This window comes from Syzygium oleosum, unplaced genomic scaffold, assembly GCF_021117445.2.
Source record: "Syzygium oleosum isolate NSW1041296 unplaced genomic scaffold, Sole_v2.1 Sole_v2.05, whole genome shotgun sequence".
NCBI lineage: Eukaryota > Viridiplantae > Streptophyta > Magnoliopsida > Myrtales > Myrtaceae > Syzygium > Syzygium oleosum.
Genome location: NW_026607489.1, coordinates 2472227 through 2496647, shown reverse-complemented (window position 1 = coordinate 2496647; position 24421 = coordinate 2472227). Strand labels below are relative to the sequence as shown.

Genomic DNA, 24421 nt, shown 5'->3' with positions numbered 1-24421 from the left:
TGAACCCTTGGGAACATTTTCAGCAGTCTTCATGAGTACTAGTGTGGCTCGAGTTTAGGCTTTCTTCATCTACCAGAATTCAACCAAGGATATCTTCGTAACTAGAAACCAGAATCTCCTCCATGCGTTTCGCGGAATATCTAACATTTCTAGAAAATGTTTTGCAAGAAGCCATTTTTCAGAAAAATGATAATATTTTTGGATGTTCGGCTGAAACCTGAAAATAAACTAGAATTTTTTTTCGCCGTTTGGTATATGATTTTATTTTCAGGGAAAAATAATTTTAAAAATAATTTTTTAATTATTTTATTTTCTTTCTTTTTCTTTTTGCTTCTTCCTCGGCCCGCCACAAACGAGCTCGACCCTCGTCTAAGGTGGCCCTGAGCCTCATCGGAATCTAGCGAGCATGAGCCTCGCTAGCCTGTGGTGAGGCTCGAGCTCGCTTGTGGCCGGTCGCCGGCTGTCGCCGTGGCCAGCGACCCGCCGAGGAAGAAGCAAAAAGAAAAAGAAAGAAAAGGAAAAAAAAATAAAAAAAATAAAAGAATAAAAGGAAAATGTGTTTGGTGAAAGAAAGTGAGGTGAAAGAAGATATGGAAAATGCTTTTTGCTTTTCAGAAAGCGGAAAATATTTTCCCCACTTTTGAAGGTGTTTATTTCATTGGTGGAAAACGTTTTCCTTGATTAGTTTATTTTCCGAGAACCGAACGCCAGAAAATCCGGAAACCGCTTTCCTGAGAGTTGTTTTTCGTGAAACAAATGGAGCCTCAAATTGAAGTTCTTTGGGTGCTTTCTTCCCATAACGCCCAGGTTATGATCAGGTTCACCTACATCCCACTCTACGCCCCAGAACCTGCTAGTATGGGATATTCCGCCGTATCAGAGTCGACCAGATCTCTTAACCACATCTATCAATGCCGCTGCAGTCATCAGAGCTCGACCAGACGTGGCTTTTGAGCACGCCATTGATGGCTCGACCGTGCCAATGAGCATGTTCTCACCAGCTCAAAACTCGATGGCGAACAACCCTATATGTTGTTAGCGTTTTCCTCTCAGGACCGTTCGGCTCGCGCAAGATTCCTCACACATCTCGGTATTTCGTGAACTTCCTGGTGTTGGAACTGGAATGGAGCAATAATAAGAGGATATTCAACGTACAAGAAGTCCGACATCCTCCTCCACCTAAACTGATCAAACGAGTGTTCAGTTCCATCTTTTTCAATGAGAACAAGAAAATTCACAACATTCAGCGTGTGATGACTGGTTTACTGGGATGAAGAAACCGCAGTCGAAGAGTGGCTAAAGACCATAACAGTTTCTCAATAACAATTGGCAGATGACTAGAAACAATTTGAACAGGAAGAAGCTGAACGGTACCGGTAATTGCCATTATTGTTTATACTGAATAATGGGGTGCAAGGGAACTAAAGAAGCAATGACAATATAAGATACTGACCGTTTCACCGCAACTCGAGTAATAATGCTGAGTCCTTTCGACTGAGGGTCTTCGTTTAAAAATACTTATCGCTTCTGCGCGAGACCTAGACATTCATCAAAGGGCGCATCAATCATCAAGCTTTACCATGTAGCAACTGTGAGGCGCAGCGTATGACAATCTCATGGTGAAATAGAAAGGTGCATTCCGGTGCAGCCTCATCCCTGCTTTTCTTGAGAGGCTGTTTCGTTTCCGTGACTCCAACCTGTCACCTCCAGGTTACAGTGGACTAACCTTATTATTACACTAAAGGCTCGATCGCAATATCATTGTGGTTGCCAGAAAACAAAAACCTCATTGTGACTCTTCATTTACTTCACAAATATTATTTACACAAGCAAATGAGAGGCACTTATACAATTGAGATGTATTTATAATCCTTGCAAACAAGATAAAGTGGAACATTTGTGCCTCAATTTTGTACACCAAAAATTTCCAGAACAAACACTATGTTACAAGCGAGGCAAGTGGTGTTATTTGCCATTTCACATCCAAAGTGAGAGCATCTGGAGGGACTAAAATGGATAGGAACTTAGTGAATGAGATGTTTGACAATAAGCTACTCCATGCAACAGTATCTCCTCCACTAAAGGCCTCACTTTATTTATTATGAGGGGCGTCAGCCTCTCTGCATCTACACTGGCCACCACCTGGAACCAGACTCGTTCAACAGTAGGCCTCGTTCTCCACTGCTCCAACTTTACTAGGCGAGTCTCATTACCTGTAACATTCCGTTCCAATTGTATCTGGAGACGAATAATCGGTTTCAGCTTTAATTTTAGCTTTTACAAATCCTAAAAACCCATTTTGACGCATCCGATTACCCATTAAACCCCCCAGAATTCTTTCAAGAGCGGCTATCCTCGAACTCAAGGAATCAATGGGGCATGAAGGTCTCTTATACATAAAATTGCCATAACATTTCTCCGGCAGCAACTCAACGGTACCTTTGGATGGGAAATTAGTCTCTAAATATGTACTTGGATTTCGAGTTCTGTAGGCAATAAGTGACGCAGATCCTGAAACACGAATGGGCAACAAAGGAGTGCACAGTGATTGCCAATAGGGCCAGAATCCACTTTTCACCTCAGTGACGTTGCCTGAAGAATTAAACTGTAGTCCATAAAGCAGAGAAACTTCTTGATCTCCATTCACTTCCACAGTTATGCCTTCACCCACTAAGGCTGCGCATGAATACCCTTCTGTGCCCGGGAGCTATTTCTGAACAGAAATGATTTTTTTTATTCTGTGCCCGGAAACAATTTCTGAGTATTTGAAGGCGTTTGATAAACTATCCAAAATTTCTATTCGTAGGGTAGAAAAGAACAGAAATGCGTTTGTTAACTACACAAAATTTCTGTTCCCAAATAATATTTTAATAATATTTTGAATTGTTAAAAAAAATATTTTTACCCATTTTCTTCTTTGGCCCGGCGACCGGCCACCGGCCACAGCCCAGGGCCGGCGAGGGCGTCACGGCCCTTGCTGGCCGCAGGCGGAGGCGAGGGTCGCCCTCGCCGGCGAGGGCGAGGGCTGGACCCTCGCCGCGGGCGAGGCGGCCTCGCCCGAGACAGCGAGGCTCGGCCTCGCCGGATCTGGGCGAGGCCGAGCCTCGCCGTCTCCGGGCGAGGCCGAGCCTCGCCGTCCTCTCGGGCGAGGCCGAGCCTCGCCGTCTCGGGCGAGGCCGCCTCGCCCGGGCGGCGAGGGTCCAGCCTCGCCCTCGCCGGCGAGGGCGACCTCGCCCGCAGACGGCCGAGCCTCGCCGTCGGTCGCGACCCACGGCGAGGTCGGCCGCCGTGGGTCGCAACGGCGAGGCCGACCTCGCCGTCACGACCGACGGCGAGGCTCGGCCTCGCTTGATCAAGGCGAGGCCGCCTCGCCCAGCGGCGGCGGGGTCCGGCCCTCGCCTCGCCCTCGCCGGCGAGGGCGACCCTCGCCTCCGCCGGCGGCGGCGAGGGCCGTGACGCCTCGCCGGCCCGGGCTGTGGCCGGTCGCCGGCCACCGGCTCAGCCAGGGAAGAACAACACCACAAAATAAGAAAAGAAAAAAAAAGAAAAAGAAGAAAAAAAACTGATTCTAAAAATTGTGCCGAGAAACAAGAAGCAACTTTTTTTTACTTCTTGTTTCTCTTCCAAAACTATTTCTCAGCACAATTTTTTGCAAAAATGTGCCCAGGAACAAAAAGTTTACTAAACGTATTTCTGTTCCCAAATTATTTCTGGGAACAAAAAAACAGAAATTTTCACTATTTGGCACGTTACTAAACGGGCCCTAAGACATGTCTCAATCCAGTGTACGTGGTGTTTAGCTGACAGCCGAAAGTAAGGACAATAAGATCATCAGCATTCAAGCAAAACACTGTAATTATAAATACCGTCAACCTAAATAGGATTCGGATGCAACAAGATTGAGAGCTTTTTTTTATTTATATATTATAAATTCTCTTGATTAAATTAGACAAAGTAATTGATGACCAAAAGAAAAGACAAAGTGATTGGCCTATCAATAAACAAGTCGATGGGATGAATTAGAAATTCATCTCATTTCTTTAAAGTATGTCATGTTCTATTTCATGGGACATATAGCTGAAGCAGCAGAAAACGCCAACATATTAATCATTTCATATGAAGACCTTCCAAAATATCCGCAATGATCTCAAGTAGTACTTAAAAAAGAATGATGCTGAGCCAATAGATTGTTTCATTCAATATACGCAATACAAACATCACAGCACGTGCAACACAAATGCCAATAGAAATAAGTGGCCAGTTGCATGATCAACATCTTATGCTAACCTGCCATGTCTTGTTGACACAACTCCATGATGAAATTATTCAAGCTTGCATGGTTGTGACAACTGTGCAATTACGGCTCCATTAGTTTTGCAGAAAATAAGGACGAATGACACTCATTCTATTTCAAAAATCAATTTATGTTTCTGTTCCATGGATGAATTTCTGAGAAAAAATACGCGTTTGATAACAATACAAAATTTCTCCCTCTCGGATGGTCGGTAAGTGGACGGCGGGCGGATATCGGCAGCGGACTGTGGCAGCGGATGGTGGGCGACGGGGGGAGGCGGCGGTGGATGGCAACGTGGCTAGTACGGAGGACGGTGACCGGCGTTGGGTAGCGGCAAGAGGTCGGCTATGGCTGGCGGCGGGAGGTGGCAACGGGAGGCGAGCGACGAGAGGAGGGCCGGCGGCGGCGAGAGGAGGGCGGCCAACGCAGGAGACGATGGCCGGTGGACGGCAGGCGGTGGCGGTCGGCGGCGGGAGGAGGGCGGCTAGCGGTGGAAGACGGTGGCTGGTGGACGGCGGCCGGAGGTGGGCGGCGGCGAGAGGAGGGCGACCAGCAGTGGGAGACGGTGGCCGGTGGATAGTGGGTGGCGACCCATAGTGGTCGGCGACGGGAGATGGCGAATGGCGACGGCAGGCAAGTGAGCGGCGATGGGCGGCAGGTGGGTGACCGACTAGCAGCGAGGGCGAGCGATGGGAATAATTTTTATTTCTCATTTTTGTTCTAGAAATAGAAAAGTAGAAAATTTTTACTTTTCATTTCTGTTCCAAACCTATTTCTGAAATCAAAATTTGTTCCAGAAATAGAAAATTGAAATTGCATTACCAAACGGATTTCTGTTTCAAATTTGTTTCTGGAACAGAAAAATAGAAATAGAATGGTTATCATTCGCAGCCTAAATGATTTGAAAAACATTTTCCTAAAAATGACCGCTTGTATCGCTTACAAAAATAAATGAACGAAAAATATTTTGATTGTCTACGAAAATGTATAGACTGTAGCATTGTCGCGTGGGCGGCTTCAGGATATGAATCTCAAGTTCTCAACGCCAAATCGACACTTCCATTCTGTGCTTCAGAGAGGTTTCGACCGGTAGTATATTCAGAGAGGTGCACCACTTTTGTCCCACTCCTAGATACAGAAACTTCAGCTGCCCTTAACCTCTGTTCTTGGGCCTTTCTGTAGCACTTTGTTTCAGCTTCGTCCCTGTCCAAGATTTGCCTCCATGTGTCATTAGGCCTGCGGATTTTGTTAGTTCAGGACGTTGTTAGATGTTTACTTGTTTTTGAGTTGATGAACTCATGTCGCGGAGGGGGATGAGAAGGAAAAAAACTGGTTCTGCAAGTCAAACAGATGGTGCAACAATTTGGCCAATTCCATACTTTAAGAAAGGTTCGGGCTCTAAATGGTTCGGGTCTATGCTTGGGTCATAAAAAAGTATATATCATTTGCGTTTAGGTCGATTCGGGTATCGGTGGAAACCAAATCGAACCGACCCATCGACAACCCTAGTTACTTAACCCACCTCGTGGCTAGGTTAAGGTTTACTTCTAGAATCGACGCACCAGAGAAAATGATCTAAAAAATGTATGCAAGAACCTAATCTCCGTATGCCTAATTAATTTAAAATGCAGGAGCGTAACCTTTAACAAATCAATTATTTGTTTTGAAGGAAAAAGAGTCTCCTTTTTCTTGCGAAAATAAGTAAGAAAGACGTTTTGGCAAAATCTTAGGTGTCGACAGGTGAAATTACATACTCATCTGAAAATACTTTTTTTCTTTTCTAGAAGATCCCAGCGAAAGTGACTTTTTCTAATTATCACCGGACTGGTCAATCGAAATTTCGAGGAAATGCTTGCTTGTACGGATCGTCTGGCTAAACTTGTGCTAACTTCTTACTCATAGCTGAGGATAGATTCGACAAGTTTTGGTATCTCCCTCTATGATGCTTTGGTTTGGATGGCTCTCTACAATAAAATTTCTTTGGCGTATTAAATTATAGGAAAAATACCACTAAAAATTGAGAATTATACTTATTGTGATGCTAATATCCAAAAAAAAAAATTATCACCAAAGCCGAAAATTATACTAGTGTGACACAAATACCCTTCGCCCACAAAAGAAAACCTATAAACTTTGCTCATTGTGGCACCAAACCCCAAACTATTTTCCCATGTCACCAATACCCCCGAACTCATACCGGTGACAAAGGTTATTTTTGTTAGAATTCATTGGGATCCAAAGTATAGGGTTTTTTGGTGATAGACGAATAATATTTTATTTAATTCTTTTTATTCTTGGGAAAAGTGTTAGAATAGTCCTAAATATATTGCATTTGTGCCAATTTAGTCCTAAATCATTTTTTTGTGCCAATTCAATCCTAAACCTTTTGGCTGCGTTACCAATGGGGTGATTGGTCGAGTGGTTGAGAGTTCATGGCCTCAGACAGTTAAACTGATGAGGTCCCAGGTTCAACTCCCGTCAATCACATCTTGGGGGCTTACCCGGTGGCATTGGTCTTGTACCCCACCACCCCGAGGAATAGTCCATTGCACGTGGGATTCCTCGGTTATCAAAAAAAAAAAAAAACCTTTTGGCTGCGTTTGGTCGTCCGGATTTCTAAACAGGATAGGACTGGATAGGATAGGGGTTGCTGGAAAAATAGACATTAGAAATCCTATCCAGATCTATCCCATCACCCCTCAGATTTTTTTATCCGGTCTATATCCGACCTTATCCTATCCTGGACCACCACCAAACACAGGATAGGATAAAACATATCATATCCTGGCTTTTATCCGGTCGACCAAACGCAGCCTTTGTCTTTGTGCCAATTAAGTCCTTCCGGCTAATTTTGGTCGGATTTTGCTGACGCAGACGCCGACCGGCTTACATGGCACTGCCGGCGATGACATGGACAATTTTAAATAATTTTTAAATATTTTTGAAAGTTTTTATTTTTAAATTTTTTTTTCTTTCCCTTTCTTCTTCCTCCAGTCGGCCGTCAATTCGGCGACCGGCTAGAGGCCTTGCCGGCCTCGGGCGAGCCCTACCAACCACTGGCGAGGCTTGCCCTCGCCAACAATGACAACGGCGAGCCTCGCATAGCTGCTGGCAAAGGCTCGAGCCCTCGCCAGCGGCTGGGCGAGGTCAGGTTTCACCCCTGACCGTCGCCAGATCCGGCGAGGGCGAGCCTCACCAGCCCAGCACGAGGTCGCCCTTGCAACAATTTGTAAATCATCTGTGTCATTATTCCTCAATAATTTGTACTCATCTTCAAAATTGCGTTCAATCGGGCCTCTACGTGCTGTACACTTAACTTATTGAAAGGGGAGAAAAGGACAAAAAAGTCCTCCAGATTGCACCCAATTATAATCCCACGAGTGTCCAATCAGCCGAACGTTGTTCCCACCAAGGGCCAATGTGAAAGAAAGCTGTAAAAATGGTCTAATACCCTAAAAAATCTCAAACTTTAACTTTTATCTTAATTTTACCTTTTATCTCATAAAAAATCTTCAACTTTAGGTCATATTCCAATTCTACCATAAACTTTTTTTTGTTCTATAAAAAATCCTCAACTTTAGGTCATGTCCCAATTTACCATGAACTTTTTTTTATCCTATGAAAAACCCCCAACTTTAGGTCTTGTTCTAATTTTACCATCCAGTCTCAATTTTATCCTAAAATTTTACAGTCTCATAAAAAATCACAAACTTTTACTTGAGTCACTAATCTGCCCCATTAACTCTCAGTCCAAAATTTCTCAATGACAACCGAGAGATGGAAAACTCTCAAGCACGAGCTCTCCGACCGTAAGAGATGGAACATTTCCAAGCAAGAGAGATCGAAGACCGAGTGCAAAATCCCTAAGAGCAATTTTGACGAAGGGTTAATGGAGAGCAGATTTAGGAATCAAGTAATAGTTTGTGATCTTTTATGAGACAAAAAAAATTAGAGTGAAATTGAATTGGACCTAAAGCTATGATTTTTTTATAAGACTAAAAAGTTTGGAGTAGAATTGGTACTAGACTTAAAGTGATGATTTTTTATGAGACAAAAAAAAGTTTAGGATAGAATTGAAATTGAACATAAAGTTAAGGGTTTTTTATGGGACAAAAAAAGTTTAGGATAAAATTGGGATAAGATCTAAAGTTGGAGGTGTTTTATAAGATAAAAAGTAAAATTGGGATAAAAGCTAAAGTTTGAGATTTTTTAAGGTATTATGCCCTATAAAAAGAGGCAAGAGGACCTTACCAAAAAAAAAAATAGAGGCAAGAGGAATATCCACCGAGAGTTGCTGTCGTCAGGTCAGGCCCACCACTTGCGTCATGGTCGTCGTCCTCCAGGACACGTGGTCAACAGTCAACACCTCCGAGTCGTCAACGTCAAGGGTCTCTGCTCTAAACCATCCAGTCCCACGCGTTAAAACCAACGGCTGTGATAGATCACGTTCTCAAAAGTCTTCCCCCAACGCCATCAACCGCCACTGCCGGGGAAAAGGATAACTGGCCGTTCATCCCGGTACACGCCCGCCGTAGCTTGATGTATTGTCTCCCGCCGTCAACGGCAGTGGCGACGATGGCGACGGATCTGTTGGATATATCGGAGATTGGTTATAACCGACTCTGAGGTCGATGGTAACGATTTTTGGGCAGGAAATTGGGCTAGAAAAGAAAGAAAGAACGTGATCCTGCACATAGAAGGTGTTCGACGAAATCACTAAGAAAGGGAGAGAGAACCAGAGAGCGAGAAAGAGAGAGTCTGAGCTTGAGAGGTGTATTAAGGTTCCAAGGACCGAGCGATCGGCGTTTTTCCGGCGAGAAAAACGCTAGCAAATCAGCTCTGACGATGAACCTCCTCACCTGGAAAACTTGTGTCGAAGCTGGTCATGAAACTCTGAAACTCGAGCTCAGCCGGCGCGTCCAGAGCTTCTCCGACGAAACTGAGTCCAATAGCTTGAAGCTCAGGTGTCAAAGAACGGTGCCACGATTTTTAATTGCCTCGAAAATCTTGTTTTACCCTCCGTTAAAGCAGGTAAAGTTGAGAATTCATCAATATTTTTCCAGAATTCCAGATTGAATAGTTGAACTATACCACGCTAAATCTTGTAGTTTTCTTGGTTGTTGATGTTTGAAACCGTTAACACCTGATTTTTAGCCTATTTTTCAAATTTTCTTAAAAGTCTCAAAATTAGGATTAGGAACCTTGGCCAAGCCCAGGAACCTATTTCTAAATCAAAAATGAATTTTTTAGAATTTTCCTAGATTTTTCCGAAATTTCATTTAGCCAAAATAAGGAATAAAATCAAGAAAAATAGCAAATGGAATCCAAAAATTCCATAAAAATAGCCATTAGTCTTATTTTAAATCCAATTTCATCAATACAGCATCAATTATAGAAAATTTCAATTGGGAATGTGTTTTTCCCAAAATCGGGTAAAATCAAGCCCAAATTGAACCAAAAATTCAATTGAGTCATTTCTAGGCCATAGTGTCTTCACAACAAATGATTCTGGGACCTTGAATTGCATATTGGTCAGTCCAATTACACAATTTGTCAAAGAAATTAAAACGCCCCAAAAATCAATCAAAAATTAGGGATTTTAAGCCCAAATTGGGGATCTTGATCAATTTGAAATTGTCAAGCCAAGAGATTATCATTTCTAGGGTTAATCAGTCATGGTCAATCCAATTTTGGCATCAATTTTGCCTAATCAGGTCATCTAGGTACAGAATTGAACAAAAACCCTAGTCATCTGAATTTAAAATTTGGAAATTTTGGGCTTAATTGTGATAAAAATTAGGACAAATTTCATATTTAGATGCAAAATGAGTTGAGGAATCAAATTTTGGGGTTAAAATTGAAAAAAAAGGGTTAAAATCGGGTCGAATTTGCAAATTTAAACCAACATAGGTCTGTCGGGTCGGGCGGATCGACCCGACCCGACCTGGGTCGGTCTCCTTCTTTACCCGACTCACCCAGAATGCACAAAAACTGAAAAATAGCTTCTCGGCCTGCCTCTTCACCGCCTTACCGGGGCCAAATAAGCAAGTGAAGATCAAGTTTACCAGCTGGAGAATCTCTAGTTGGCATTGGAGATTCGTTATAACTGACTTAGAAGTCGGTTGTAACGATTTTTGGGTGGGAAATTGGGCTAGAAAAGAAAGAAAAAACGTGATCCTGCGCATAGAGGGTGTTCGACAAAATCACTGAGAAAGGGAGAGAGAACCAGAGAGCGAGAAAGAGAGAGTTTGAGCTTGAGAGGTGTGTCGAGGTTCCAAGGACCGAGCGATCGGCGTTTTTCCGGCAAGCAAAATGCCGGCAAATCGGCTTCGACGGTGAACCTCCTCATCCGGAAAACTTGTGCCAAAGCTGGTCGTGAAGCTCTGAAACTCGAGCTCGGCCGACGCGTCCAGAGCTTCTCCGACAAAACTGAGTCCAGTAGCTTGAAGCGTCACGGTTTTTGATTGCCTCGGAAATCTTGTTTTACACTCCGTTGAAGCAGGTAAAGTTCAGACTTCATCACTGTTTTTCCAAAATTCCAGATTGAATAGTTGAACTACACCGTGCTAAATCTTGTAAATTTCTTGGTTGTTGATGTTTGAAACTTGCTTCTGAGCATATTTCTTCTTGTTTGATTGCATTTTGGATTGTAAATGTGCCCTAAACCGAGTCGGCCGACCATTGAACCATCTCGCCGGAGCAGCCCTTACCTCGCCGGAGCGTCCCCGTGGCCATAGGCCGTCCAAGTTAGCTTTTCCTAACCTTCTCTAATGGTTTTGTACGCATTTTCAACGATTTAGACAGTTAGGGTGGACTTTAGCTCAATCTGAAAATCAGTGAAGTTAAGTCCGGATTAGTTTTTAGGTTAGTCTTTTAGGATTGGTTTTTCGCCGGCCGGCGACGGTCCGGCGATGGAACAATGAGCAAAAAATGGAAAGGGGAATACATAGTCTCCATATTGAACCAATCAAAAATGGTAAAAGGTCGCCGGGGGCTCGTCGAAGCTCTGCCTGAACAGGCGGTCTCGACAACTCTAAAATGAAAATGGTGCCCACCAGGTGTTCAGGGAAATGCCCCAATGAAAAACAGCCGAAACGGCGCCGTTTCGGTGTCGTGCCCGTCGGAGCGCCGACCGGCGCTGGTGCCAGCCGGTTTGACTTGGTTGGACCGGTCTGAATCCGGTTCAGCCCGATTCACTTTCTCGGCAAGAAAAATTTTAAAATAAAAATAAAAAATACAGAAAAAATTCTTTAAAAAATTAGAAAAATGTAAAAAATTCGAAAATTCAATAAAATTTCAGAAAATCCAAATTTTTCAGAAATTCGGAAAATCAAAGAAAATCTATAAAAATCAAAAAATTTGAAAAAATCAATAAAAATTAGAAAATTTCTGAAAATTCCATAAAAATCTAAAAAATTCAGAAAATTAAATAAAAAAGTGAAAATTTTATTAAAAAATACAAAAAAATTGAAAAATCTCAAAATCCCATAAAAATTTCCAAAATTTCAAAGAAATTTTTAGAAAAGCAAAAAAAAGGTTCTCGGGAAAAGAAATTCTCTAAAAAGTTTCCAAAAAATAAAAATAAAAAATTCACAGAATGGTTCAGAAACACCGTGGCCAACCTTTGCAAGTGAAATTAGAATTTTTTGAAGTGCCCATATGGCATTTTTAGGAACGCCTTAGTTTAGGAATTAAGAAGGGTTTTTACCCCTAAAACAACACAAATCATTGAATGAACAAGCTTTTAGGGCTTTACTAGGGTTTGTGTGTTTTGGATTGTTCTTGTTTTTAGAGACAAATTAGGATTGCTTTGCTTGATTGAAATTGATTGTGTTGTTAATGATGATTGATTGATTTCCCACAATTAAAATGGCTAGAATTAGTGGATAGACCTCGGAAACTCGTGTGACACGTTAGACACATCGTATTGTTTTAAGTACCGAAAAGGGCGTTAAAGATCTCCATTCGGGATCATTAGCGTAACCAAGTTCCCTTACTCAGAATATCTGGTTCGCAGAATCGTGGTATTTCTCCCGTACCTCGATTAGGTTTCTAGCCAATCTATCAATAATGACTAGTGGCGACTCCAAATCGAAAATTTAGATTGAATAGAAAGATAAAAATTACAACCCGCTGTCACGTGAGGTATGATCTGGGAGAGAACCCCGTTTGTCTAGTGATGGGATGTCTGTGAGACGTCCGGACGAAATATCCGTACTGGACTTTAATAGCCCATTCGGGGACAATTTTCCCATTTGTGACAAATGAAAGTATCTCCTTAGCGTGCCAAAAGCGTGGCGCGACATTCGCTAGTTCTTGAAAATTTCGAAAGCGATTTTTTCTGTAACGGCTTCCGATAGAAATTATGATGACCACGAAAGCTATTACTTTGTAACAATTCTATAATGTTCCTGACCGCAATCGATTTATAAAGGATTTGTGACGATTTTCAATTTAATGCAAGAGTTCATGATGGAAAACGGCTTTCTCATTCTTTTACCTGCAAATTGTTACTCCAGACATTTTTTTTTTGGTCGAAAGCGAAACATTCTTATTAAGTAGTAGAACTTGAAGAACAACATAATTGGGCATCTAAACATAATAAATCCCAAAGGGGTTGGGGGGGGGGGGGGGGAGGAGGGTTTAGAGAGCCAATTAATAGGGAGGGACCCTATTCTATGAGCTTTGGCAATCCAATCGGCACAGTGATTAGCTTCTCTTGGACAAAATTCCACAACAACTCCTTTGAGAAGGGCCAAGACGCCCTTACATTCACTAATTAAGAGACGAGTAGTCCATGGGCTTTGGAATCGACCTAATATGGAGTCAACTGTTGATAAGCTATCACTTTGTAGAACCACTTGCAGATCAAGAGTATCTTCCTACCAATCACTTCTCCTTTCGTTCAAAATCGAATGTGCGCCTAGCTTCCTTTCTTCAGTCAAAAATCGAAGTGCTTCTCGCAGAGCTAGGGTTTAAGTTAACTCGGCCGAATCAGCATGAATTTTCTTTGCGAATCCAATGATCGGCACTCCATGAGTGTCTCGACAGATCCCAGCGATTTTCCGAGGAGCTATTAATCCATAATCCGTCAACATTCATCTTCAAAAGGCCTTTTCTCGGCAGCATCCACCCCATCGGTAAATAACTGCTCTTCCTTGTTAAACTCTTGGGTGTTTGGGACTATAGCACGAAACTCTTTTGCAGGGCGAGGGCTTTGTCCACTATTGTACTTGGATTTGGGTGGCGACCTTGAAAAACATAGGAATTTTGAGCTTTCCATATCAACCAAAGTATACCAGCGATCAATTCTCTCGGAGGTGCGTTAAATCCTACTGTCATAGCCTTAAGAATCCATTTGTCCATTCTTGTGATATTTCTTGGGGATGTGTTGATCTTTATTCTTGAATCAGTCCATATAGCCTCGGTCCACTCGCACAAAATGAATAGACGTTCAACTGTTTCTAGAGCTTGTCGACATAATGGGCAAGTCTGAACAGGTAACTGCTTACGTTTATGCAAATTGTCCTTTATGGGTAGTGCGTTTTAACACACACTTCACAAAAAGAATAGTATTTTAGGAGAAGAACGCAGCTGCCAAATAGTATTCCATAGGACACGGGGAGGCTGATAGGATGATGTAGCTTGTATTGTGTTTGGTACTTTGCTGGTTGACTGAATGATATTGTATCCACTCTTGACCGTGAAGGATCCATCCTTGTTTCCTGTCTAGATAAGCTGGTCCATGCTCGAATTGGAGTATAGAAGGATAGTTAAAATTTCCTATACCATGCGTTCTTCAAAGAGCCCTTTCAACTTTTGTACGTTCCCGACCTTTGCTTCATGATCAATAAGCTCCGTCACCATTTTAGGATCTTCCCTATTCGCTGGGCCACCAATAACACCAGCTGAAAGCCACTTGTCCTCGCGAATATCGATACTCTTCCCATCACCAACCACCCATTTTATATTTTGGCTAATTGCATCTCTCCCCAATATCAAGCTTTGCCACCCCCAAGACGAACGAGAACCTTTACTAGCATTCCAGAAATTAACTTCAAGAAAGTAAATTCCTTTTAGGATCTGACTCCACAGTTGTGACATCCTGAAAAAAATTAGTCCATTTGGGATTTATGAAATACTGGATTTAATGAATGTACTTGTAGTCAGTTCTCGCCCGGAACTGATCATTCCTGGGAATGCTAACCATTAGGGAAAGGCTAATAGGGGAAATTAAATTCGCGCGACTAAAGGTAATTCGATCGTGAATGGATTTCGACCATTAAATCGCGGAAGTGATATTTTGAGCCATTGTTGGCCGATCCAAGGATAGTTAGGGGTCGGTTCGCCACTGTCGTAGTAGTGGATCGCGGGTGATTCTGCTGGACCACGAAATGACTTGACGAATAATCCTGAACCTATACCGAACGATCGTACCCTCGGATCAAGTGATTGATCTTCGCGATTTTAATGACAACCGAGGTCGTCACGTACCGAACGAACTTGCACGCGACTCGATTTAGTATCAGTCATGAGTCGATTCTGTGAATTTCCCCAGCAAGCCGCCCATTAGCTTGAGAAACGCTCAAGTTGCGTTTAATAAAATTTAATTATTGAATTTAGCCCAATTTGGACACCGGAAAATTAGGAAGTCACGACGGAATGTTAGGACGACGTGCAAGAGACACGTGTGATTTTTGGGTGCACTCAAATCCTTCAGAAAAATTCGATTTGAGCAAGAAACGGAGAAAGTGACCAAAATACCCCTAAGAATTATAAAAGGGTATGTTTTAAGGGTAAAGGGCATTTTGGTAATTTTGCCCTAAAATTTTGATTGGACAATTTTACCCTTGGGTTTTTGAGAAATCACAAGAATACCCTTGGATATTTTGGGCAAGATTCGATCTCGGCCATCGGTTTCAGGATAAGATCGAATCTGGATCATCGGATCAAAAAGATTAGAGAAAGGGTATTTTGGTAATTAGCCAAGTTGGTCAAGAAATTTGACTATTTAAGTCAAAATTTCTCTCTCTCCTCACTCATTTTCTCCTCCCCCACGGCAGCCCCTCTCCACCAAATTCTTCCTCTCTCTCCCTCCCGAACTCTCCCCCACCGTGAAGCCCCCATCGCCGGATCGCCGCCGCGCCGTCGCCGCTTGCCTTCGCCACCGCCAAGCCGCACCGCCGTCCCCGCCGTTCGCCGCCGCACTACGTTCTAGCCGCTTTAGTCTAGAACCAAGTAAGTTGTAATCTAAACCTCGCATAGGACGTCGGGTATTTTTTCGGACTCGTTTGGGTGCGGTTTAGGGGATTTAGAGGTTGATTAAGGCGTTGATAATGGTTATTGGTGGCTGAGTATGGCTGTTAGTGGTTGTTGTGGGTTGGATTAGACGTCGGGAAATGAGTTTTGGCGGTTGGAATTCGGTAGAAATCGGTTCGGGTTTGAATCCGTGAGGTTCGGGGTGAATCGCGGATTCGCGGTTACTATACCCGCCCGGTTTGCTATTTTTGTAGAAAATTTTGTGGGCCGAATTTGAGGAAGGTTTCTTCATAAAAGTTGTTCCCAACATCTTGAGGTATAACATACTTTAATTTGGGAATTTTTGGAGATCATTTAAGGCCATTCGGAAGTCCATCTTTGGACCGAAATAAAACTGCCCGATTTACTGTTCACCCAACCTTCGGGTCTGTTCGAATTTTTATAAATTTTTTCAGGCCTATTTTCAAAATAATTCCTTCAAGAGAATTGTTGGGGACATTTTTGGCTATAACATATAAAAATTTCAAGGCTTTTCAAGATGATTTGGGTACCGAATGAGTTGTATTTTGATGGCCTGAGGGACTGTTCGAGCGAATCGGATTTTGTCTGACTTCAAGTGACCAAAAGAGGTGTTTCCAGTTGGAACTGAGTTTTGAATTCTTCATGAAAAATGTTCAACAAGATGTTTTACACAATGTGTCCAAATTTCAGAATTTTCGGAGTTCGTTTACTATTTATTTGGATGTGATTTCGGTCACTGTGTAAACTGCCCAGTTTTTACCCGATTCTTTGGATGTTTGTTTTGATGGGCGGAATGGAGTTGGTGTCGGGATTGAATTGTTGATGCCTCGTGACCAGAATTTAGGCTTGAATGTGTGTTATATGAGGTGATTTGAGGATGAAATGAGGATGTTTCGAGGCTGGAGTGAGATTGATTAGAGTGTCGGATATTGTGGGATGGAATTGGCGAGCTTAGGGCTCGATTTAAAGACAAATGGTGTCGGTTTGGTGTGTGGTAGTATGCCTGGATTGTGGTGTTTAATATGCTCAGAAATGTCAAAATTATGCCTATGAACGTGGCTGTGTTTGTGGGTCCATGAGTGGCCTTGTGTGTTTATTGAACTGTGATTTGATGGATTGAAATGTGTTTGATTATGTGCACGCGTGGGCCAGATTAAATTAATTGTTGAAATTGGCCATGTCGAATGCTGAGTGAGCATGTTTTACGTGTTAATTGATGCGTGCACGGGCCACGTGTGATGGGCCAGTTGGGTGTGGTATATGCATGTCGAGCATGCGCATGAGTAAGAAAGAAATGTGGTGTGGCATGTGATTGTGGAATTTATGTGAAGGTGTGGAATTGCGAATATTGGGATCGGGCCGAGTATCATAAGCTCGGGCAGCGATCACGTAGATCTGTTGCATTTGGCACAGGCTGAGGCTTGAAAAAGCAAGGTTGAGAATCGGTCCGAGGCACGATCAGCTCGGGTGAGACCGGGATCGGACCGAGGCATTATAAGCTCGGGTTTCGATCATGTAGGCCTGTCGCATTTGGTGCGGGCTGAGGAAAGTGTGAATGTGGGATCGGACCGAGGCGTGTGATGCTCGGGGCGCGATCGAGTGTGAATGTGGGATCGGACCGAGGCGTGTGATGCTCGGGGTGCAATCGAGAGGCCTGAGGCGTGTACGGGTACGCGGGCCGAAAGTATGGTGATGAATGGTCGCAGTGTGCCTGAGGCGTGTACTTCAACGCGGGTCACTGGCGAGTGATGTGAAAAAGAGGAAATGAGAACGGAATGAGTATGTGGGATGAGAATGGTACATGCGCATGTTTGCATATGACGTGATGATGACTGAATGCGGGTGTGCGCATGATTTTGCCTGATAATATTATTTGATGTGCCTGCGATGTGATGACTTGATGTGCACGAATGTGCGTATTTGTGTGTTTGTCTGGAGGTACGTGATAGTCTAGGTAGGGTTTAGGTTGTAACTTATTGAGAAGTGTCTCATGGTTGTATAAACCAAACCATTTCAGATAACCCGCCTGCATAAGGAATCAGTCGCCACCGCCGCCGTCAGAACGTTTTGGTACAGTCATGCACCCCGAGGATAATTTCGTGGAGTACTCTCTGAATGGCTGTCGTACCGAGGACGCAAGGACTAGTGAGGAGGCGATGAGCTAGTGCTCGTGTAATACCGTTTTTGGTAGATAGTGTAATTGCCTTTGTTCGGTGTATGGTTTTTTTAAGGTAATCGTAATGGGTGTGCATGTAAAATTTATGGACTCAAAAACATCAGGAAGGTGTAAGTATGTTCATATATGGCAGATGTAAATATGTGTGGAAATGAAATGTTTTAAGTAATGTGGCGGTTGGGCGTGCTTAGTTATTCTGGTGTTCTCCAACTTTTTTGTCCGGGTTTAATTAATTGTTTCCGCTATGATTGACTCTGATGCGAGACCGTTGAGTTGGCGACGTATTCCTGGGATGTCGCATTGTTCGACTCATGAAAGTGAGGTGTGGAAAGCATTAGACTTGAGTCGGGGCGTGACAACAGTGCTGAAGGGGATTGTGCTAGTCTCCAAGCTTGCTTACCCAGCATGGCACTATTAAAATCAACGAGGTTTTTGAAGCCAAGTCCACCATTATCCTTCCTTGTTGTCAATACTTCCCATCTCTTCCAATTAACTCCCGATTTAGAGGCATTTTGTTTCCACCAAAAGGAACCAACTTTCCGTTCGATTGCTTTACAAATAGAAATAGGAATTTTAAATATAGACATGGCATATTGGGGTAGTACTTGAACCACCATTTTGATCAACACCTCTTTGCCAGCTTTCGTCAACTTCTCTTTCCATCCCTCTAACTTCATATTGACTCTCGCTAGGATCCAAGCAAACATTTCTTTCTTTGACCGATCTCAGTTCGAAGGAATTCCTAAATATTCCCAGTCTTCTCGATGATTGGGACTCTCAATTCATTTGCCATGTTACCTTTTAGATTATGGGGACAACCATTGCTGAAGTAAATTCCAGACTTGTTTAGATTAACGGCTTGACCTGAGGCAAAGCAATATTGATTCAACAAATTTGCCATATTTTGACACTCTCTGATAGTACCATCCAAGAAGAAAATCGCATCATCCGTGAACAACAGATGAGAAAGTATAGGGCAATGTCTATTCAATTTTATCCCCTTTAAACTCCCATCCGCAATTGCTTGGGTCAATAAATAGGAAAGCTTGTTCGCCATGATTATGAACAAGTATGGTGATAATGGATCTCCTGGTCGAATGCCTCGGGTTGGGTGGAAGTAAGGCAACAATTTCCCATTAACCTTCACACTAAAAGTAACTGTGGAAATACATTGTTTTACCAAAGAAACCCATCTTTCACAGAATCCCATCCTCAGCATACATGCGCATAAAAAATCCCATTCCACCCGGTCATATGCCTTCTGCATATCCAATTTAAGAAGCGCCTGGAATTTTCTTTTCCTTTTACGTATTCTCAGTTGATGTTAAAACCTCCTGAACTATAAAGATATTATCCTATATTTGCCTATCACTCACAAAGGTACTTTGCTCCGTGGTAATTAGGTCAGGAAGCCAAGGTTTTAGGCGATTCGCCATAACCTTAGAAATAATTTTGTAGCTAAAGTTACAAAGACTTATAAGCCTGAACTGAGAAATACACTTCGGGTTTGAAACTTTAGGAATTAAAGTAATATGAGTTCTATTGAGAGAAGGATTAAGAGTACTCGAAACAAAGAAGTTGGTGACCATTTGAAACACATCCTGTTGTATAAACTCCCAATGATGGCGATAGAATTGTCCATTAAGTCCATCCGGCCCTGGTGCCTTCACTGCTCCTATTTGGAAGACTGCCTCTCTTACTTCCTCTAACGTAACTGGAGCCATTAAAGAGCCGTTCATATCAGCCCCTACTAAAGCAGGGCATACCTCGAGGATAGGCTGAAAATTTCTAGGGCCCACAGTGTCATAAAGTGATTGATAGAACTCATTTATATGCCTCTTTATCTCGCCCCGATCCCAGCATCAAGTTTGCTCATCAATTTTCAGCGAAGAAATTATGTTTCTTTGTCTTCTCTGAATGCTAGTTGCATGAAAGAACTTCGTATTCTTGTCTCCCCACTTAAGCCAATCAATGCGTGATCTCATGCCCCAATACAATTCTTCTTGCCTTCATATTTTTTCAATACGTTCAATGATTTGCTGAGTGCTCGCCTTACTCAAACCAATCTCTGTACTATTGGTAAGTTCAGCGAGTCTCCCTCGTAATATCGCAATTTGTTTGGAAGCATTAGAGAACTTCTTTCGACTCCATTCTACCAAGGCCTGTGAAACCCTCTTCGATTTACTCACAATATCTTCTCGGGGGTTATTCTATATGTTCCACGCTTTCCTCACTATCTCACTACAATTAGGCTCCTCCAACCAAAAAGCTTCAAACTTAAATTCTTTCTTTCTTTTAGTCCAAGATGAGTACACTGAGAGCAATAATGGACTGTGGTCGGAGCCAATTGTTGGCAATGCATAGGCTTCCGCAGTAGGAAATAACACTCTCCAATCCAAATTACATAGAACCCTATCTAGCCGTTTTTTAACAAAGCGTCACCCTCTCTGTTTTTGGCCCAAGTAAATGCACAACCCTTGCTTTCTTTCAATATCCATAAGTGAGCAATCGTACAAGAGGTTGCGGAAGGCAGTGAGCCTATAATGATCCTCTGTTCTTCTCCATACCTTCTCCTAATTATATAGAACTTCATTGAAGTCTCCAATACAAAGCCAAGGTAGATTATTAATAGAGGAAATGATGCGTAATTGCTGCCACAAGAGAAGCCTCTCCTGATAATTGGTAGGAGCATGCAAAAAAGTAATTCTCATCTTTCTATCACTGCCCTGATCATTGCAAGTTACATCAATGAATATCTTCAAGCTATTCTTTACTTCAACAGCCACCTCCTCGTTCCACATGATTACTAGTCCTCCAGCAATACCAGCTGGGTTTATTATCGCTGAATTCTGAAAATGAAGCCGTCTGCTGGTTCTTTCCACAGCAGGTTCTTGATTTTTCGTTTCCATTAGAAAAATTAAACTGGGCTTTTCAAGAGCCACTAAGGCTCGAAGATGCTGGAATGTCAAGGGAGTGCCCAAACCATGACAATTCCAGCTTAAGATCTTCAATATACCCTGGTGGTTTATTAGGGCTAGCCACCAAGGCCCACTCATTCACACCACTCACAAGTTGAACGGGGTTTCCAATAGCTGCTTCTCATCAAAGGACTGAGATAGCATGCCTTGCTTTCTATACGGATTAAACCGCTTTTGTTTCTTTGATGCTGGCTCTTTTTCCCTTTCTTAGAATTCCCGGCTGAACTAGGGTCGCTAGAGGACGCAATCAGCACCAGTTGAGTGTCCTGTGCATCCATGTCATCAAGGGCCCTATTCTTGAAAGATTGGACATCTTTAGGCTGGGAATCAATTAGAATCAATCTCTTTCCTCTTCTCTCTCTACTGCCTTGGTTCAAATTGGGGTTGATGGATTGGCGTTTCAAGGACCATTTCTTCCACCTCAATGGTCGGCATCTCCTTACCATTGAATAACTTCCAATATGGGCTATACTTGCACATCTCAGACTTAAGCCATAGACCAAACTTGCCTGGAATATTATCTTTAAACCCCAATTCCTCATAAGGCACTTTCTTGCAATAAGTGGTATAATGGCCGATTCTCCCGCATGAGTAACAGTAGTGTGGGAGTCTTTCGTATGTAAAATCAACCCAATGTTTTTGATAATCGAGGTTAATAATAGTCCCAGGCTTGAAGGATTTAGATAAATCGAGGTGGATTCTTGCTTTCCCAACTTGGTAATGGCTGTTACCTCTCGATTCCAATTTAATCTCGAGCATTTGGCCAATTTTTTTAGCCACATCTCGCACCACTTCCTCTGTAACTCTCCCCATCGATAAACCGAGAAAATGAACCCAGAAAGCACAGTGAGTGAACTCATAACAATGTTCTGGAATGTCTAGTTCGCATTGCTTCAAGACCAGCAAGTCTCTTGAGAACGACCAAGGTCCAGAATCTAGAACCTTTCTCTTCTCTGCTTCTGAACTGAAAGTAAACAAGAAAAACCCAGGTTCTGTCGGTACACACATGACTAAATCTGATTTCCAGGCTTTCCTCATGGTATTTAGAAAAGCTTGGAAATTCACATTTGGCTTCGAGTATAACTTCCCGTATAGTGTTAAGTCACATATGCGTTTTTTCTCCATAGGGACCTCACCCCTAATCAATACAACATCATCTTCCGACCATAAATCCCCTAGCTCTTTGCATAATGCAGCAAGACGAATTTCAGTCTCATTCTCACCATCCATGTTTACTCTTACTGGAACAGTGCAGCAAGTTACAAGAAAGCATAGGAAGCAGCAGCAATCCCACGTACCACTAATCACAGAAAGAGAGCCAGATACAAAAAGCTCAACAAGGCTACCTAGAACTAAGCGCCAACAAACCTCAAGAAATCCAGATACATGGCTCCAAAATACAGCAAAGGAACCCATGTGAAACCCCAATAATCAAGCGTACTAGTCAAACAGAGAAGGTCAGAATCCCAAATGCCTTGATACTGTAGGAAGACCCACTGATGCGAGATCCCCCCTTACCGTAACACTACCAACTGCGCCTTGGAAGAAGCCAATCGCAAAGCTAAGGGCATGGAGGAGGTCGAAGGTTCATGGGTGTATGTGTAGTGCGGCTACTGTATGATTTGTGCTATTGACAGTAAACATGTATGTATGGATGGGTTAATGAGATTGAAACAGAATAGGTGAAGAAATGAGATTGCATGGAACCGTGAATGATTTAGAGAACAGTTAGGGTTTGGTGGGATTGTAGGTAAGTGGAATGGGTATGGGGATGTGATTAGGGTTTAAGGAGAGGTAGGGCTTTGGGTATACTATCACCATGGGGATAGAGAGAAACTCTTACCGGGAAGAGAGAAACCGAGTCTCCGGACATTATTGAAAAGCGACATATAATACATGCAATTTAATTGTTCCAGTTTCTTCTATTATTTTGGGCGGTGTAAAGAAGAATGTTTGTTTTTTCTTTGGGAGTATAGCCATTAGAGCCTATTACACTGAGTTTCGTACTCCGATGAATAAAATTATCCTAAAGGATAGTGCTTGCGTGCTCACGCTCAGTCACTCTCTCATTGGACTCTCAATCACGCTCTCTCAGTCACTCTCTCGCTTGACTCTCAAATGCCACCCTCTCGCCTGAGTCGCATCCCTCTCACTTGATGCCTCTTTCTTGCAGTTTCATCTCGAGTCTCGAGTCTTGCCTTCCTCTCTTGCTCTGTTTTTGGTCGGGTAATTATCCAATGCTCTACTTACGCGTTTGAGGACGTTTGTTGGGTGAGGATTGGGAGGTTTGTTTGTGGGGGAGGAAGAAATGTATATAGGGTCGATGCGCAAGGCCTTCAAGGACTCTCTCAAGGTGCTAAAAGCTGATATCCAGCACACCAACACATTGTGAGCTTCACATTTGGCTTTGATCATGTGCTTCTTCAATTTTGATTTGGATTTCAATTGCAATTTGTTTGTTGAGATAGCAAATGGGTAGGTGGATTCAGTTGTCTGTTGCATCTGGGCTCTAATTCGTTTACTGCTAATTGCTAGTCCTGTTTGAATTTGTTTCTTCATTTTTGCTTTTGAGATGCCGCCGGTTCCCTGGACCCACTGGGGAACCAGGTCGGATTGGACCAGTTAGTTCGATTTCAGGACTGTGCAGGCCTGTTCCTAGTACCACAAAACTGGGAACCAACCCACCTGGTCCGGTTCCTAGTTCCAAGGTAGGAACCGGCCCACCTTGAAACCGATCACCTTGACCACGTATGCCAATTTGCTTTTGCCATGTGTCTAACCACAATTTCCATCGCTCCAATATTTCAAGGATAACATTTGACAAGAAAAAAAACCATTCTTGCATTTTTCTTAGAGTTTTAACTGGTTTGACGTCATACTAGTTGCTTCTGCCACGCGTATCCAATTGTTTCTATCACGTGTCTGCCAACCACCTATACTACGTGTATGCCAATTGCTTGTGCAGCATGTATGTCAACTGCTTTTAACGCTCCAATCTTCATTCTCCTGTTCGGTATTGACCATCCATGCCAAATATGTCAAATTTTGGTGCCATGAGTGGCCAATGCCAATCTCACACATGTCAATCTTCCCGTTGGCCAAACCTCTACCAATCATGACTTCTTATAATTATAAAGTCAATATCTTGCTTAACAAGGTTGATGCCTCACAAAGCTAATGTCTCTCTCAAAATGGCGAATACCTATTTTGTTTGTTTTTAGGTGCGAACAGAAATGTAAGTAAATTAGCCAATCTAAAGATGAGTGTGAGAGAGGATATGGATAATAGGAAGATGGACACGCCATCTTCAAAAGGATTAGTTGATGCTATAGATAGTGGAGTCAACTTGATTTCTTTTGCTTAGAGTGTGGATGTAGTCAAGCAATTTCAATGTCATTTCCGTGCTCAGCTTGCGCCACCAACTGAGCCCTCTTGCTCAGTTCCATCCATCAGCGTTGTCTTATATTCAATTCTTTCTGAGATTACAAATATTTCAAACTCTGATGATCCGTGTAGATTTGAAACATTTCTCCACATAAATAATGCCTCCAAATTTTAAGTGCAAAGATGATGGCCGCAAGTTCCAAATCATGCGTCGGGTAGTTCATCTCGTGAGGTCTCAACTGTCGCGATGCGTATGCAACAACTCTTCCATGCTGCATTAAAACACATCCTAATCTCTTCAGCGATGCA

General features: G+C 42.8%; 1 long non-coding RNA gene and 1 pseudogene across 1 annotated transcript; one reads left to right on the top strand and one right to left on the bottom strand.

Moving 5' to 3' along the window:
• Nucleotides 1-1779: 1779 nt before the first annotated feature.
• LOC130138160 (uncharacterized) lies at nt 1780-4294 on the bottom strand (annotated as a pseudogene).
• A 9064-nt stretch (nt 4295-13358) lies between these two features.
• Nucleotides 13359-14323, top strand: LOC130138198 (uncharacterized). Its single transcript, XR_008816619.1, has 3 exons — nt 13359-13434; nt 13502-13614; nt 13717-14323. It is a non-coding gene; the product is annotated as an uncharacterized LOC130138198 (long non-coding RNA).
• The last annotated feature ends 10098 nt before the right edge of the window (nt 14324-24421 follow it).